This window comes from Mastomys coucha, unplaced genomic scaffold (assembly GCF_008632895.1).
Source record: "Mastomys coucha isolate ucsf_1 unplaced genomic scaffold, UCSF_Mcou_1 pScaffold13, whole genome shotgun sequence".
Taxonomy (NCBI): domain Eukaryota; kingdom Metazoa; phylum Chordata; class Mammalia; order Rodentia; family Muridae; genus Mastomys; species Mastomys coucha.
The window spans coordinates 57,156,280-57,165,913 of NW_022196895.1; the positions used below are offsets into that span (position 1 = coordinate 57,156,280).

The 9,634-nt window shown below is 48.5% G+C and overlaps 1 protein-coding gene and 1 long non-coding RNA gene across 3 annotated transcripts in view; one reads left to right on the plus strand and one right to left on the minus strand.

Annotated features, from left to right (window-relative positions):
- Nucleotides 1-5,724, plus strand: part of LOC116087232 — a 6,057-nt gene extending 333 nt beyond the window's left edge. The window contains exon 2 of the long non-coding RNA XR_004117319.1: nucleotides 5,663-5,724. This is a non-coding gene — a long non-coding RNA (uncharacterized LOC116087232). The remainder of the gene's footprint in view (nucleotides 1-5,662) is intronic.
- Nucleotides 1-9,634, minus strand: part of Ppargc1b (PPARG coactivator 1 beta) — a 112,790-nt gene that overhangs the window by 73,048 nt on the left and 30,108 nt on the right. The window lies entirely within an intron of this gene.

The window sequence follows — 9,634 nt, forward strand, 5'->3', positions numbered from 1 at the left end:
CCAGAGAGAAAAAGGAATCTGTTGTGCTGCCTATTACAGTCAGAGCACGGTATAGAAGGGGTCCAAAAGAAACATAATTGTATGAGAACACTAATGGGAGCAAGAAGCCAGAAATGGCAGCAGCAGAAAGGAGTGTGCATCTTGGCTCTCGACAGCTAACCACCAGGGGGCGCTGCTAGCCTCAGACAGCTTGGTGGTGTTGGAACAATGTCAAGAGGAGGCCAGAGAGGAGAAGCAGAAATGGGAAGACTGTATTGAATATTGATTTCTGTCTCTCTTGATTTACTTCCCTTACAGACAGCCCAGTGCACCTCTAGAGTTGCCTGGGAGAGAGGTTTTAGGGAAGAGGGTGAAATGGAGAAGGTGCTATGGCATATGCCTATAATCCCAGCTTTTGAAAGATAGAGGTGGGTTAGGAGTTCAAGGTCATCCTCAGCTACATAGTGAGTTGGAGGCCTTGATTCCATGAGACAGACAGCCTCTCTTCTCTTCTCTTCTCTTCTCTTCTCTTCTCTTCTCTTCTCTTCTCTTCTCTTCTCTTCTCTTCTCTTCTCTTCTCTCCTCTCTTCTCCTCTCCTCTCCTCTCCTCTCTTCTCCTCTCCTCTTCCCTCCCTCCCTCCCTCCCTCCCCCCCCCCTCAATCCAAACCCCGAGGTACATCCTGGCTAGAGGGAGGGAAGTAGCTGTCACCCCATATCAAGGAGCCTTTCTAGTCCTAGAGCGTGTGCTTTCAAGTCCCAGATAATCCACCTCTAAGTAATGTTAGAGCCTCTTGCAGGCATCTCTGAAGCCTGTCTAAGTTCCGGCGGGCGCGAAATCTCGTAAGCTCTGTCTGCCGGGTATCCTTATGCTGCCTCAGCCCTGCCCTTGTCCCCTCACCCATGAAGCTACCACTGACCACACCATGCTGAATCCTCTGAGAGAGGTAGATGAGCGATCCCCCCTGGAAGAGAAGGAAAGAGGGCAAGAGAGCCCATCCTGCAGACTGGGACATGCACCTGGACTCCCTGACTCCTCCGCAGCTCTGGATAGACCTTATGCAGTAAACCCAGAGAAGTAAGAAGTTACCACCAGCTGGTCCCCGACCCACCCTACACATTCCTTTGACACACCTCGGGAGCCTGGCACACACCCACCAAAGGCGAGAAGGTGATCTCAGGCCGAGCTGAGAACAGTCCCACCATCTGTACTTGCCTGCACCCACTGTAGTTATCCCTGCTCTCTGACCACGGGGACATATCCCAGGTGAAGGTACTTAATCCTGAAGAGGGTCAGAGCCCAGCCACTGAGTATTCAGTTCCCAACCAGCAGCTTCATGTGGTCTCCATGACTCCCCTAGTGGACCTTAGAGAATCCCAGTCACTCTGGCCCAACGGAACCCGGCTGTGAATGGAATGTCTACGGTCAGGACAGGGGCAGAAATGGAGAATTGGTAAAACTAGGGCCTAGCCCAGCAGCTAGATCACACATGGGGTCAGGCACCCCACTGTGCTCATCCCTGAAGCTCTGGAACCCCCCAGTAGGGGCTGCTTCTTAAGGTGTGGTTTGCATGATGAATGAAAGAAGATCAAAGCTAAGGGCTTTCCCTAACTTTCCCCATCCTGATGTTTGGGATGTGATAACTCTCTCCATGTGGTGGGCATAAAGCAGAACCAAGAAGGAGACTACAAAATAGTGAGACTTTCTATGGGCCCTTATTGTGGGCCAGGACCCCAACTACAATTTGGCCTTATGCAAGGTTACTTCTATGTCACGGCCCCTGGGTACACAGTAACACTGGCCCTGATCCCCAGGTAACAAAATGGGGGGTCTTAGCACAGGTCAAGCAGAACTAACAGGACCTGTGCCCTTGGCCTTGATGGGTTCTACTACAGGTCCCTATAAGACAGTTACAGGGCTCTGCCACACTCCCCTCCTTATAGCTGCTGTGGGATCCTACTTATAGCCTTCTTACTAGTGTTCAGATGCCCACATTACCATGACCTCTCAAAAAAACCAAAACTTCAGGCCACCACTGAGAGGAGAGAACATAAGACAAGCGCCTCCTATACTCTTATCTGGGTTAAAATGGTCAAATGATCAAGCACAAGCTGCAACACTGAATGCCCAACACAGGTGCCACAGTGCCCAACAAAACAGAACAGGCAGTAACTAGGCAAGAGTCAGGCTAGTATGCAGCCTTGGGGACTAAATGGTACCTTGTCCTGCCCCTGCCCTCTGGCCTGCATGAGCCAAAAGTGTGTTTTCACCTACGGCAAATGGGGCAGAGCCACACACAGGTAACTTGCGTAGTCATTCCATGCACCAAGAACCTCCTTGGATGGGCTTGGCCAACACACAGGAGGATAGCGTCTTATAAAGATACCACCACATCCAAAGCAGCTCTTCAGTCCAGCCAGTCATTGCCCAGGAGGCAGTCATGGCCACAGCTAAGTGTGCCCATGGGAAGTCAACACACTGAACATGACAACTGCTCCACAAGGTCACCAGAACGCCCCCAACACCGACACCACAGGCGTTACAGTTACAGAGAGCACAGCCCTCGAGGCCAGCCCTAATCCACCCAAGCTCACACTCAAGGACACATTGGGGAAGATCTTCAGAGGGGGACACTACAGTTAGGCTGCCCCTGGGTGTGACACACAGTTGCCTTCTGAACTGTCAGAAGCTGAGGTGACCCGTAAGAGGTCCACACAAGATGATGGACCCACCCATTTGTTATGAATTGGGAAAGATGCTCCTAAGCCCCGCCCTTCTGCAAATCTTATGGGAGCTGATGCAGAGAGTGGTGATGTAGCTGCTCCTTAAGTAACCCTAGTTAAAAATCACTGGTCCACCAAGATAGACTTAAGGAGTCTTGTCTCTTGGGTGTGTTGTCTGGTGCTTGTTGCTCTCCCCCAGGAAACATGGTGGCCAGGGTGACCAGTAACTGCTCTAGAAAACATAAGAAGATGGTCAGGTGAAGGGGAGTTCACGGAGAGAAGGCCATGAGCAGACAACAAGAGAGGCCTCGGGAAACCAGTCCTGATGGCTGTCTGGCCTCTAGGAGCATGGGAAGATGCATTTCTATTGTTAAACTCACAGGTACCACAACACAGGGCCTCACCACAAGCAAATACTCACGTCTACCCAGCAAGCCTGGCTGCATGGTTCACCCAAAACACATCCCAGTCAGCCCATGAACAGCACCGCCATGCCCACCATGACACGGCGTTAGCACGTCCCTGCCAAACACCTCGTAGCAACACGTCACTTTCGCCACCAAAGCTGTGAAAACCAAGCATGATCCAATCCCTACGGTGTGCTCTTTGGGTTGCTTTATCAGAGGCTGGCCTCTCCCTTGGGACCTCTGTTCCCTCTAAGAGTTGTGAGCAAGCTGCATGACCTGCCTAGTCTCTCTGTCCATTCCACACTCTGTGCCATGTAAGGCCCACCCTTATCACACAATGGTCTTAGCAGACTGATCTGAGCAGAATGACCATGGCCTTGTGTGTGACTCTGCAACAGAACACCTAATTTATAGGACTGCCTAGGGATTGTAATGAGACTGGGAGGCCAAGGTGCTGTAAGAGTGGCAGCGTCAGGTGGGTGGCAGAAATTGGCCCTGCTGGAAATATCCCCAGCAAGGTGTTTAATGAGCAACATACCCAGGTTAGAGGCCCCAGGTTCCTCCTCAGCTTTGACTCTTCAAAGCAACCACCTTCAAGGTTCTAGAACATAAACGCAAACTTTGGAAACGGAGCTGATGGGCCTTCAAACTGCAGAACCTGCTCACGTCCGCTGCAGCCCCCTTCTACGGACCCTCAGCGAGCCCTGTCCAAGAGTTTTAACGTTCCCATTTAACAAATGAAGAAACTGAGTCTGAGAGGTGAAGTTTGTTCAAGACCACGCCTGTAGTTGCATGGACATTAAAAAAAAAAAAAAAAGCTACTCATTGGGTAACATAAATCAATCTCTCCCTACCCCTCACCTCCTATGCCTCCAGTGCCTTGATCATGCTAGGTGAGGAAGGGGCTTGCCACTGAGCTACATCACCAGCCACTAGTGATAGCTTTACTACAGCTGCGTCAGAAAGCTAATACAACCTCGGCTCATTGGGTAAACGATGATATAATGTCCCAGCGAGCAGGAGAAAGTGGCCAGAGCCTTCAACTAGGGAGAAAGGCCAAAGGGAGGCAAGAGTCATTGCAGCTCCCTGAAGGGAGAACCTGAAGAGGTGATGCATGTGCCCACGGCAGTGTGATGACAACCTCCTGGGGCAGCATACAGAGGCATCTGGGGGTGGGGAAGGCTTGTTTGTGTGACGGGCCAAGAGAAAGCTGGAAAAATTCATGATCTGAGCAGGTTCTAGACTTCCAGAACTCAATTGCATTTGGAACAAGGCTCTAACTTCTTCTCTAGTTCGAAACATGACACTATCATGATTAGACCCATGCCTTCGAGCATATAAGGACATCTTGCCATTCCTCCTCGGAACCCTGTGTTATCTCCTCAGACCGAGAAGAAACACCAGGAAGACTCCCCCCCTTGGAGTCCCAAATAATCCACCACTCCTAAACAATTATTTTATAATCATGGAGTCTTTTAGCCTGCCTCACCCACATGGCATTCTACAAAGCTGTGGAAATGACTGGAGGAACATACGTGTGGGGCACCGGACCTCCCTATACAATGCCACCCCATCCCCCAGATCCCAGAGCTCATCTCCCATCCCACACCCATCCCTCCAATGGAGCTAGTGTGAGAAGTGGGCCAGGATGGCCAGCTTTTCAGAAAGAGGCCTGTTGTTTTCCAGTACAGGACAAACTTCTGCCCTTGGCATCAGAGGAAAGCCTTGCCAGGGGCCTGGGAGTTGTGAAGCCTGCTCTCTCCTCACTCAGAGGAGCGGGTCTTCATTCTTGTGATAGCCAATCAGGCCAGTATCACTGGCCAAAGGGACGTGAAAGGAAGTCACTGGTTCTGTTTCCGCTCCCACTGCCCCCCCTGGGATGTTTCCAGACCCAGGCTCTCTGAGCACGAGCCTGTTTTCCTCAGAGCTGCTCAAGAAAACAAAAATAAATCCTCCCCACTAGTTGGGGAGGGGCAACTTACCCATCCAAGATTTGTGGGGATGCAAGAAATCACATGGATGCCACAACTAAACACTAGGCTCAGTAACAGACACATGCGGGGCTCATAGGGCACACGCCTGGCCCTGGTGGCAGTACCAAGAGCATAGCCTACTGAACCCTCTGGGGACCTGGGGCAGGACAGATTTTTGGCCTGGTCTTGGTAAAAGGTTACTTACTTACTTACTTATTTACTAAAAAGCTAAGACCATACTGTCTGGTCCACGTTCTTGCTTTGTTGACCTATAAGCCATGTACCATCAGAAAGGCTGTTCAGTTATTTCTAAGTCACAGTTTCTCTTCTTAAAATGTAACACTAGCGATGTGTACCTGCCTCATAAAGTGGTTTACAAAGAACAGACTCAATGTGTTAATCAAGTTGTCTGGCTTACAGAACATGCCTAATAGGCGATAACTTTGAATATGTGGATGGCTGATCATTAATGCCCCACCAGGCCTGGAATTCTGTAGCCTGGGAAAGTGACTCAGCCTGTCTTTCCTAGTTACTCCATAACCACAACATTTTTAAATTTTCTGACTGATTCCTTATTTCAGGCTAATCTCATCTTAGCAAATAACAATAATGAACACCACCACCACCACCACCATCATCACCATCATCATCACCATCACCATCATCATCATCATCATCATCATCATCATCGTGAGGTGGGCTTGTGAGATGGCTCAGCGGTTAAGAGTCCTGACTGCTCTTCTGGAGGTCATGAGTTCAAATCCTACAACCACATGGTGGCTCACAACCATCCATAATGAGAAACAAACAAACAAAAAACCTGTAGGCTACGGGCTGGAGCAAGAGGGAAAAGGGAAGGGGAAAATTTTTAAAAATTAATTAATTAAAAAAAAATAAAAACAAAAAAAACTTGGAAAAAAAATTAGCCAGACTTTAATTCCAACTTGGGAGGTAGAGACAAGCAGATGATGTGAGTTCAGTTCAAGGCCAGCTTGATCTACATAGTGAGTTCCAGGACCACCAGATCTACATAGTGAGAAAGAGCCTGCCTGGTAACAAAACCAAAACACTGAACTTGCAATTTGGGTAAACTGCCACCAGGTGGCAGACTGCTTGGAGGCAGGTCGAAGTGAAGTCCAAGCTTTGCACAGACTCAGACTTACCACCTCTGCTGTGTCCCACAGAACGCAGAACTTCTGTAAGGAGTCGCACACATTCAGAGCTCTATTAAAATAGTAGCTTTAAATAAACCGAGTACATGCCAGGTATTGTCAGGGGCTTTAAATACATCCACACATTTAAACTCAATTCTAAAGCTAATCTCAAAAGGCTTGGGCTGTATTTCCCCTATTTTGGAAATAAGGATCTGAAGGCTCTGGAGGGTGGACAGAGCCACCCTTGGACTCACTCCTGAGTCCTGGCTCATCACATGGCAGTCTCCACACAGCCACCATCTGGTTCAGGCCAGCAGGGGACAGAGCACAGCCTGCTCCATTTTTCTCAAATCTCGTGGCTAGGAGCAGCCTACAGCTGAAACCGGTCTCACGTGTTTGGACTTTGGTTGGAGATGTTACTCTACTCACGCTGGAGTCTGAGCGAAGTCCCAGGGGAAAGATGTCTCTGGAAAGTGACATCACTCCCTGGGCTCCTCCCACTCTGCCCTGTTCCTGGGAAGAGCCCCCTCCCCCCAGGAAGGGGACAGGGAGCAAGAGCGTATGGGTCGTTCCTCTTCCCCATGGAAAGCTTCCATGGAGACTCAGGGACCAGCCAGGGTCAAATTCATCATAAATCCAGATAGGCCTTTAAAAACATTATTTATTGGGATATATGTATGTGTATAACGGTGCCAGCCACTAATCCCAGGACTGAGAGCCAGTTCCTGCAAGTTGTGCTCTGACCTCCATACATGCTGTATTAACTAATTTTTTTTAAAAAAAAAGGACCTTTAAAAAGAATGCCTTTTGCTCATTTTCCCTTTTAGACTTCTCCTTAACAATAAGTTAGATGTTTCTAGCAGTATATTCTCCCACGAATATAAAAATAAACATTTAGTAGCAAAACAAACTAAGTCGCTTCCACTCCAAATACCACGCATACCCTCCAGAACACACACTGAGCCTTTGATTAAAGCCGTTTCCTTGTACTGACCTGATTCCTGTCACCTGACCTGGCTGGGCCTCAGTTCCCTCTTCTGTCATGTACTACAGCACTAGAAGTCTTTCAGCCCCATCCCAGGCATCCCTAGGTCTCAAAACTTAGCTAGCCAAAGCTCCTGCCATCCCCATTACATACATCCACCATTATTTCTAGTTTTTAGAGTCTCTCAGCCCAGCTCTGGCTCCTGCATGGGGCTGTTGGCCAACAGTCCTGGAACAGGGCCTCGAGCCTTCCTCTCTGCTGCCCACTCATCTATGACTATGAATACAGGTTGTTTCCAGGACTCAGTTTGTCTGTCTGTGAAGGGAGAAACAGCAGTCCTTACTTTAGGCCTGAGCACGGCTTTTAGAGTCTAAGAAAGCCCACATAACCTTTCTCACATTGCTATCCCTCCATGTGGGGCCCACATATCACAGAATCTCCCCTCCGGGATCATAACTAAGCTGAGATAAAACACTGGTCTTAGAAGGCCCTTCCAGCAATCCCATCTCTTACATTCCACTCAGCCGCACCCACACAGAGCAGGGCAGATCTCCAAGAGGGGCTCAAAATACCTCCCTTTCCCCGAACTGCACCCCGCCTCACCAAAATCCAGACAACAAGAGGAGGGCAAGCATACCGTTGGCCTGCGCCTTTCCCTCAGTGGAAGAGTCAAAAATGAATGCAAATTTTTAAGAGATGGAGTTCACCCAGGGACTTAGATCCACAGAAGGTTGTCATGCAGAGCCCGTAATGGGACCTGAAGGACCAGGACAGGAAAAGGACCAGGGAGTGTACAGACGACAACAGTGTACCTCTCCAGAATACTTCATTGTCACACAGAGAAGCAAAGAACGGGGGGTGGATTTAGTTCCACACATAGACAGCCATACAGTCACCAATGACCTACTTACTTTCAGAGAGGGACGGTACACACGGCAATCAGCAGGTGGATAAGCCAAGCCCACCCTAAAGGATATTAGATAACAGGTTCTATTTTCCATTCTTTGGTCTTGGAATTACCCCTCAGGACAAAGAGAAGGCTAGGCCTGGGAAGGGGGTGGCCCTTCCACCCAGAACCAACACTGGCTCTGTGAGCCTGCTGCCTGCTCTTCTCTGCTGTCATTCCCTTGTGCCTCACATCCCTTTTCTCAAGTCCATGAACCTGCAGGGAGGAGCATCCAGTCCAAGAGGAGGCTGGGACGACTATCTCAGGCTTCTCTGTGAGATGGCAGGCAGGGCCAGAGCACTGGTCTGGCAGAAATCCAGATGAAAATCTAAGAATTCCTTAGTCACATGGTCTCTCACAGACTTCTAGGTTACAGATGAGGAGACCGAAGACAGATCCACGGTCTGTCGATTTAATGTCACAGGCTGTTCAAGTAAGAGAGAGCACGTAGCATGTGCCTGTATCTGTCTTATGTCGCCATCACTGTGACCACCAGCAACACCACATTCTGCTGCAGATGACAGAATTTCATTCTTTACGGCTGAAGCATATTCCATGTTTTCCTTATTCATCTATTTTGCGGGTCCTTCACGTAACTTGGCTACTGTAAATGATGGTGTAGTTCCACAGGAGCGCAGCTACCTCTAGGGCCTGCTTTCACTTCTATTAGCTATAAATCCAGAAACGGGAGGAGCAGAGAGTAGCTGGTTATACCAGGGTTCCGGGATGAAGAAATAGGGAGGGACTACACAGAGGACAGAGTTTCAGTTAGGTAGGAGGACTAAGTTATAAAGTAAATAATGTGATTATAATAAACACAATATTGTATTCTTCAAGAGTAGAAAATACATACACACACACACCTACACACACCCACAACTGCATTGATGAGGATATATTAATTATCTTGATCATGGAATGCTTATGTATCAAATCATTTCATAGAACTAAACTTTCTACAGTTTTGAGTTGTTAGTGCCAGAATGAATAGGATGGCTTAGCATATAAAGACCCTTGCCACCAAGCCTGAGGACCTGAGTTCGATCCCTGGAACCGACAACAGCAGCAGAAGAAACAACTCCCACAAATTGTTTTCTGACCTCCACAAATGCATCATAGTATACACCCCCCTCATCCCTAAAAAAAAAAAAATCTGGAAAAAGAAAATTAGAATGCAGGATTAAACCCCAAGTAGACTGTCTTCCACATCCACAAAATCTTCCTGTTTTACTTGAATGCACAGGGAGTGGTTTGTTTCATATGGTATTCTGCAACACTCTGCAGGAAAAATAAAATAAAATAAATAAACAACTCCCCTCCTCCTCTCCCCCTGATCCTTACTTAGATCTTCCTTGTGTGGTGGGTGCATGAAACTGTTAGTAGAAGACTACATGCTAAGCTTCCACAGCATTGGCAGTCCGCTGGACCCGCTGGACCAGACAGCCGCAAACTTCTTTTTTTTTTTTTT